Here is a 9,333-nt window from a genome sequence, read left to right as displayed (position 1 = left end):
ACTCCAGCCTGAGTGACAGATTAAGACGCCCCCCCCAAAAAAACAGTAATAATAATAATTACAAAACCGCACACTTTTGCACCAACCTAATACCTACCCCTGAGTTGTTGAGAGGACTAGTTAAGATAAACACTAATTAAGATAAAGATAAAGAGGCATGTAAAACATCTAGCAAAGTGCCTGACACAAAGTAAGTACCCATAATATGCATAACCATTAACATCATCATCCTGATTATCAAATTTAAGTGGCATAATTTAGTATATAACATCTCGTCCAAGAATGTAAGCAAACGTAAATTAGAATATGGACTGTTCAGCTGTTCCCTAACTCATGAATGCTCAAGTCTGTGCTTCCCATTCCTCTATATGCCAGTGCCCGCTAGGGGTGGCCCTGTCTCCTCTGTGGCTTCCACACCTTTCACTTAGCCATTATCTTGTAGACCTGCAGTTGCCTGGAACCCACCCCTTTTCCGTGCTAGTAGCCCCCCACACACACATACACAGGGTGGGGGCTTTAGTGATAGAACTGAAAGAGGCAGGGTTGAGGGGCGTTGAGTATGCAGACAAAGTCACTGTCAGTGTAGCCTTAGTATATATCTCATTGAGGCATCCCCTTTGCTGCAGATATTAAAATACGCCCCCACCCCAGTGTCCCAAATGGTAAAATGTATAAGTGAATCTAGGCCAGAAGTTTAGCAAGAAAATGAAAGTGAATCTCACCTAGTCTTTGAGTATCCTGAGACCCATTGCTACTACCTCTATAGATAAAGACAGAATGAGAGAAAGGACTGAGGATAAGATAGGTTGGGTGTTTTGATTCTGGCTTTAACCTTGCCCCTAGAATGCGTGAATAATGCTGACATTTATTAAACACCTACTCTGTGTCTTCCACTATGCTTGGTGTTTTGTGTCTACTGTGATTTCATTCTCTGAGCTATCTGGCAAGGTGGAGACTATTATCAGCATTGGACATATGAGGAAACAGTGTCAGTGAAGGCACCTAATTTGTTTTCAGTCCTGCAGATCAGAGATTGCTACCTGGGACCAAAGCTTGGGCCCCTTGTTAGTGTGTTCTAGGTCTTCAGGGACTCTGGCTTTGTGACTGGACTGGGCAGGGGGGTAGTGGTGATCAGGCCACTTTCTTTTCCATCCCAGAAGTGGGAAGGGTCAGGGAAAGAAAAGGGGCCATGGAGGAGTCCATCTGGCCTCCCAAAGGTATGTCTCAGTAGAAGTATCTCCAGCCCAGAAGCCCAGCCATTCGGCTTTGCCCCTAATCCTCTCCCCAGCTTCCTGAGAGCTCTGGTTTCTCTCCAGCTCTGTGTCTCCAGAGCACCTGCTGCCCAGCTTTAAGTGGTTAGTGGGCAGAAGGATGGGGATTCCACATCTGTATCGTTACACCCAGGGGCTGGCAAAGAATGGAGCAGGATGTGAAGGGGAGAGATGGGGGAGCTGCCTTCTACTTCGGCCTCTCCCTCTCCCCTTGACTCCTTATCCACAGTGCTGACTTCATCCACACCATTATCCTCTCTTGCTTAAAAAAAAAAAAAAAAAAAAAAAAAAAAAAAAAGCTTCAGACCACCTCTCTTACCTGTCTGCTTCCACTCTGGCCCCACAGACAGTGTACTCTACACTAGAGCGGCCAGAGTGAGCTTCCCAAACACAGCCTGCGCTTAGCACCCTTCCTCAGCTTCCCTTGGCTCTTAGAAACCAAGCTTTGGTTCCCTGCCATGTTGCTCAGGGCTCAGTGGGACCTGGACCCTGCCTCCCTCTCTAGCATCACCTCTGCTTTTCCCTCTACTGGGAAGTCACCCCCCACCCCCCATCTTCCCCTCTGTGGTAACTGCTATTCTTCTGTTGGCTCAGAACAGTCACTTCGTGGGGAAGCCTTTCCTGCCCCTCGAGTGTGGCCCCACTCCTGTCTCACACATTCTTACGGGGCCTTCGTTAGTGATGTTGGCTTGGCCTCTCTCTCCCTCCTTAGATCATAAGGCCTCTGAGATGGAAACTGCGTATTTGTGCTAAGCACAGTATCACTGGCACCTAGCATCATGCTTGGTCGGAACCCGCACTTGGCGATGTTTGCTGTGAGACTGCACAGCATACTGCTTTGGAATCCCAATTACAGCACTGAGAGAGGGGCAGCCAGACCTGGGAGCCCTGTGCTGCCCCTGCCATCATCTTTACATCTCCAGGTAGAGAGACTTTGCTGGGTTATTCCTCAGCCTGCTCTCTTCCCATCCACCTGCAGTGGGAATGGTAAGCACCTAGAACGACTTCAGCCACGCCTCTGTCCCAGTGAGGGACCTGCCTTTTACAGCCTTGGCCTCTCCCCAGCTTTGTGATACAAGACTTGTCACATAGTGGGTGCTTAGAAAACGTTGGCTGAATGCCTAGCAGCATATTACTTTGAGCATCCTTATTAGTAGCAAATGCTTTTTTGTTATGATATAATTTATATAAAATAAAACATATAGATTTTAAGTGTTATGTATTTTAAAGTGTGCATTTAATTTAAAAAATGGGCAAAGTGCAAGGGCTTAGGCTGTAATCCCAGCACTTTGGGAGGTCGAGATAGGTGGATCACTTGAGGCTAGGATTTTGAGACCAGCCTGGCCAATAGGGTGAAACCCCGTGTCTACTAAAAATACAAAAATTAGCTGGGTGTGGTGGCTGGCACCTGTAGTCCCAGCTAATCGGAAGGATGAGACATGAGAATCTCTTGAATTCTGGAAGCAGAGGGTTCAGTGAGCCAAGATTGCACCACTGCACTCCAGGCTGGGCAACAGAGTGAGACTCTGTCTCAAAAAAAAAAAGAATAATAATACTTTTAAAAATGTGCCTGAGTAGAGTGGCTCATGCCTGTAATCCCAACACTTTGGGAGGCTAAGGTGGCAAGGGCGCTTGAGCTCAGGAGTTCAAGACCAGTGTGGAGCACGTGGTGAGACCCCATCTCTACAAAAATACAAAAAGTTAGCCACCCATGGTCATGCACACTTGTAGTCTCAGTTTTTGGAAAGCTGAGGTGGGAGGGTCACTTGAGCCCAGAAGGTTGAGGCTGCAGTGAGCTGTGATTGTGCCACTGCACTCCAGCCTGAGCAACAGAGCAAGACTTTGTCTCAAAAAAAAAATAAATAAATATAAATAAATAAAGATTAAAAATGTGCAAGCCATTTGGAGCCAGGTGAAATAAATACAGTATTTTGGTAAGCTGGGTGATCTAGCATAGTAATTTTCTATGTGCCATCTAATTTCTGTAGTGATATCCTGTTGTATGCCTGACAAACACATATTTCCTGTTTTAATTCTTGCCTTTACTCTATGGAGTGCATGTTATCACCCCATTCTACCAGTTAAAGAGAGAGAGAGAGAGAGGGAGGACCCCCAGTGAGCTTAAATGAGACCAAAGTCTCATTGCTGTGAGAAGTGGAGACGAGATTTGAAAGCAGCTGTCTTTACCTTCAGGGCTAATGATCTTGCCATTTTCTAATTCAATGTATCTTCTTAAGACTGCTTAGTAAAAGACCGAGGTGTGATTACAGTGTTGAAAGCCTGTTTTCGTCCGTGTACCTTGTACACAGCCTCTAGAGGCAGAAACAAAGGTGAAGGACCCATTTCTCAGCTCTCCCCATTCCCTGCAGCCTCCTCCTTTCCCTCCATGATATTCCTGCAGATGGTCCGGAAGACAGATTCACAGGCATTCCTACAGAAACAGATCTCTGAGTCAGCCCTTGGAAAAAAAAAAGCAATCTCTTTGCTGGTTTTGTTTTTCTTGGTTGATTTATTTGACAAGAACCCATTTTGTACATCATTTTTGGAATTTCAAAATCTTTTTTATCTCCAGAGGTCTCTCCTAAAAAGCCCAAGGAGAAATAAAAGACAGACTATGTATATGACTCCAATGTGATGCTTACTCGAGCCTGAGCCCTGCCTTTGCACTTGGTTTTCTGACCCTGAGATCACTCAGGTTGCAGTTTAGAGTCCTGAACAGAGTTAAATCCCATCAGGTAGGAGTCCTGATTTGCACTAATCCCTAACTGCACGTCTCTATCACTTTTGTTTGACTTGGCAGGACACCTACGCTGCTAAACCCCATAGAGGAAGAGCACATGAATTATTCACTCTCTAACAGAGGTTCCGTGGTGAGATTAGGTGTTAGAACCAGCCAACAAAAGGAAAGGTCCCCAATTCTGGCTGGCTGCAGACTGCAGATTCAGTCACTGGCTCTTTACCCTAGAGGTCATAGCATCCCCACTCCATGGCTTTCTGCAGAGATGCTAGGCTGGTGTCCCGGGGTCTCGGTTTTGGCAACAAGTCATTTACAGAGGCATTTCTCATACTGGCACATGGTGTGTCAGATGCTATCAAAACAGGCACCGGGCTTCCCTGGGAATTCTTTCTGGTTTAACATGTGTTTCAGCTGTGGGAAAAGCACTGGAAAAAAAATCCAGGCTGAATTTACAGTTGCCTTTAATAACCCATGCAGCTAAATTTATTAGGTCACAATGCCCCTTTGAACTGTGGCGTGGAATTTTCCATGTAGCATCTAGTTTCTCCGGTGACAAGCAGACTTTCCCGTTTGGTTTTGACCATCTGTCTCCTTGTTGAGTGAACTCCCATGCCTCAGCCATTTTGGTTAACAACCAACTTTGGTCAACGGTGGGCTAGGGAGATTTCACCGTGGCTCCTGATGCTTCTGTCCGGGTGACCATGGCTGAAGTGCTAACCTGCATTCGTGTGATAGCCATGCATATACCAACTCTGCATGCAAGGACTGTATCTGGAGACTCCTCCTAAGGACACTTAAAGCAAAAATTCTGCATTATGTTTTGCAGGCTAAGCTTTCCTGAGTGCGTTGTTGTTTTGCTAAGAGTAAGTTAGGGCATAGCTTTGTCAGTTTCCTTAGACCCTTCTATTTGAACCAAGAAGTTTGGGGCTAAGACATTTTTTCAGTAGCTTCCAAGTCTCAAGGCCTAGAAATCAGGGAAATAATTTGCTTAGTTCATGGACTATCTTTTTTTCTTTTATCACAACCCTGACAAGTAATTGTCACTTGGTAATTGACACCTGAGATCAAATCAATAACCACCAAATTGACATTGAGCATGTACTGTGTGTATGATTCTTCAATAACAATGGTGGGAAATAAAAAGACACAATGGAGTCTATTGACTTCTGAGTCATTATTTTTATTCTATGTGCTCCAAGGTGTAGCTGGAGTAATATTTTCATGGATTTTTTTTTTGGTGATGTATGTTAGATACATAGCTTTTCAAATGCATGACCTTTGTGAATATTTTTGCTTAGGACAAGGGTACAGCAGACATTTAAGTAAAAATGAAACAGGTGAATTGATTTACAGAAACAGATAATACATAGAAAAGCTTACAAAGTACTACGTGAATGATGAAAAATCTCAAAAGCTGCCATCCTAGGGGTACTTAAACACACATCCCCCAAGGACCCAAGTCAGTTAAGTATTCAAGGAGGTAAGCCAAGGGCTTCTGAGTATTTGACAACACCTGGTCATTAACTTGCATGGCTCACCACACAGCCAAGCCATAATGGACTTTTAATGAAATCGTTGTCCTGCACATCCTATGTATTTCCCGGTGTCCATACCACAGCATCATTAAGATATAAAGCAATCTCTACAACCTTGACTGTCTGGATGAGGCAGAGACGTAGTGGGAGGCAATGAGCTTCCCAGTGAAGTGTGCACATCCCACTCTGTGCACTGGCATTGGAAGAGGGCTACCAGACACATGGTGAAAGGTAGACACAGCACTAGGAACTAATGGATGGGGTTGGGGGCATAGGCCAGAGGAGGAATGGAGGGTGAAAGATGTCTGGAGGCATGCCACACGCTGCCCGAGAGGAGCTGGGCTAGTGACCACCCACCCATGCAACAGAAGCAGTGAATAAATCCCATCCTGCGCCCCTGGGGAAGCCTGGCACCCATTCAGATGTGCAGTACCTTTGAGTGCACTGAGTAGACTAACACTGTCTTGGCGTCTCTCTGGTGACTAATCTGTGGCCTCCCTGATTTTGTTCTGAGTTAAGTGGTCTTTATGTTCTAATTCTGGTAGCCCTCAACACTGATACATCAGTCCACGATTCCGCCCAGTGTATTGGTGCTCACATAACGACAGCCTGTTGAATGGGAAGAAACAGTGCATAAACAAAACAGCCTGAGATTCAGAGGAAGCATGAATTTTCTGAGCCATATTTGCTTTAATCGAATCATGAGATTTGCTTCTGTTGGCGTGAGCCAGGATTTTCAAACCTCAATGTGTAGGTTTTCTTTTGCACTTTGAGTTCTAAAAGAGCTTAAGTTTGATTATACAAAGAAATCAGAAACTAGCACAAAGGCAGATTTGCCTGATAGAGAAAGTGGGTTCTGGAATCTTGAGCCCTCGCAGTGACTGGTGGGCTCCTCTGGTTTAGGGATCTCAGAAGCATCCCATCCTAAGAAAAAGCCTGGTCTGTTGGGGGGAAATGGGGGAGGGACGGGGGATGGGGAGGTGGGGAGAGTTAGCATGGGGAGAAATGCCAGCTATAGGTGAAGGGGAGGAAGGCAACAAATCACACTGCCATGTGTGTACCTATGCAACAATCTTGCATGTTCTTCACTTGTACCCCAAAACCTAAAATACAAAAAAAGCCTGAGGGCACATCATGCGGCAAAGCGCTTTGTCTCAAGAAGCCAGATCAGCTGATTAACACAAAGAGTGAGAGCTGGAAATAGGAGCCAAGTGAAGGGTCAGATGCCAGAAGGGGCTGGTATAGAAAGGGAGAACCTGAGCCTAGAAGGATAGTATAGATCCAGTGGCCTGAAGGGCACTGTCTCTTGTTGGCTGATACCCGCACCAAGCTTTGGAAGTAGGGTTGGTTTGATGAACCAGTTTGGAGCGGGCATGTGAGATGACCATATTTCTTTCAGCAAGTTCGTGTATTTTTATTGTTACTATTGACTACTTTTGATATAGAAAGTAGAAGGTATTACATATTCATGGTGCAAAACTATCAAGGATTAGAAGATAATATAAAAGATAAATATTCCTGCTTTACCCAATTTCTGGTTCCCCTTTCCAAATGTAGCTATTGTCTTCTGTCTTTTGTATGCTTCCAGAAATTACTCTTATACAAGCTTATGAAAGACATAGAATATACATGTGTGTGATGTCATATACCAATCAGAGCTAGCCTTATCCATAGATGGAGAAGATAATCATTTATTTGGCATGGTTAAAGAAACCCAGGAGGTCTCCTTGCCAAAAAAAAAAAAAAAATAATAATAATAATAATAATACACATCCCCAAAGGCCTGCTGTGGATTCAAGATTTTTAACCATTTGAGAATTATTCCTTATACTGATTTTTTTAAACCTCCAAATTTAAGAATTTTCTCTCTCTTTTTTTTTTTTTTTTTTTTTTGCGTTTGGTTAGGATCCATCTGCCAGTTTGTGAGGAAGAGGGCCTGTTTGCAAGTGAGTTGATTTTAGTATCTTCTCTCTGCCTGGGGATACCCCATGGGGCCAGTGTCTACACAGGGTACTGTGGTGTCCAGAGCAATGAGGGGTCCCAAGGACAGGGCAACGGCTGAATGGGAAAGCCATGAGTGGGATGGCTTGCAAGAATGAGTGTGGTGCTGGGTCCAAGGAGAGGGGAGCCAGGAGACACTGCTGCAGAAGTGGGGACTGAGACAGGATCCCCATCATTGGGATTGGCTGCCTGGTGTGTGAGTGAGCAGATGTGAACTGAAGACGCTGGCATGTAGCAGGGAATCAGAGTATCCATATCTGATTTTGCATCTGTCTCTCTCACACAGAACATCAAGTCTTGGCCACTGGAGACTTTTCGAGGTCTCAAAAGGCTTTGAGAGCAATGAAGGAAAAGCCACTCAAGGAACACTCAGCTGTTAACATGTTCCTTTGTTGACAGATGCCTGTCTTTATACTTGGGTGATAAACTGCTTTTGCAATTTCATCTTTTGAATTTCCATGTGGCTGTATCTCAGGATAAGAATAGGCATCCCGGAATGTGTCACCACTGGCTTCTAGCTGAGGCTGAGTAAGACGAGAAGCCCTCCCTCTGGCAGGGTCTCGCATCTCTGGGTCTGTGGGGGGAGCCCCTTGCTATATTCCTCAGCAGGGCCCACCCCTGGGCAGCTCAGCTATCTCCCCATCCAAACAGGATGGAGACATAGCAGGTGGGTATTGGTTGATTAAGGCACAGATGAGGTGAGAGGTACATTCTGCACCAGACAAAAGTCCTAGTTCAGCCACTCACCAATAGTGTGATGAGTTGTATGACAAGTGACTTCAGTTTTATTATCTGTACGGTGAGATTAATAATGATCTGCACCTCACAGGCATGTTGAGGGGATTAAATTAATTAAAACTTACAATGTACTTATAGCATGGACAGTATGCACTTGAGGAAGGTTAGGAGTTGCTGCTGTTACACTGGAACCTTATCCTGCCTGTCAGCAGAGGCTGTGGTCTGTGCTGGAAGTGGATCAGTCCTCTCCAGTGGTCTTTCTTTTTCTTCTGATCGTAAACCACCCCTGGGCAGGGTTAGAGCCCTTCATATCTACCTGTGTCCTGGGGGAATGTGTCCTAAGGCAGCAGCCCTGGTGTGTTTGCTGATCTAATCAGGAGAGGGATTCAAGGCCCATTCCATTGTTTACATTGGCTCTGGGCCTAATCTTGTCTGTCTTGAACTGTAAGTCTAAGAGGATGGGCCAGATCTGGTTCACGTACTCTTGCAGGACTGGAGCCTCCCAACATTTCAGTGATAAATCAGTGCAGCCAGAGACCGTGGCTGGGGTGGTGGCAGCCTCATCTTAATTTTACCAATTGTATCCCTTTTGAACATCTCATTACCTAAAGAGTGGTCCGTTGGACCAGCATTCTGCATTCCGCCTTGAATGCTGTTTTTAATAACCATTGCTAGCATTCAGCAATTAGCAGCTGCAGGCTCTGTGTTAACCAAGTCTATTTGCACAATCTTAAGACTCAGAACTACCCAGTGAGTTAGCTCTGTAAGTTTCCCCTTTTACCTAGATGAAGAAATGGAGTTTTAGGGATGTTAAATTACTTACCTAAGACCACAGATCTAGTGAGTACAGAACCAGAATTTAGTCAATCTAGATGCAGAGCTCTAAACTCTCAATTTCTTAATATTCCCACCAGTCACCTGGAGGTGTGGTTGTGATTGATAGGCAGAGTCAGATTCAGCAGGTCTGGGGCATGGCCTGAGGTGCTGCATTTCTCACAAACTCCAGAAGATGCTGATGGGGCTGGTCTCTGGCCCATGCTATGAGTCACGA

This window comes from Cebus imitator, unplaced genomic scaffold (genome assembly GCF_001604975.1).
Source record: "Cebus imitator isolate Cc_AM_T3 unplaced genomic scaffold, Cebus_imitator-1.0 Scaffold86, whole genome shotgun sequence".
Taxonomy (NCBI): domain Eukaryota; kingdom Metazoa; phylum Chordata; class Mammalia; order Primates; family Cebidae; genus Cebus; species Cebus imitator.
The sequence above is the reverse complement of the archived record's forward strand: the minus strand, read 5'-3'. Positions refer to the sequence as shown.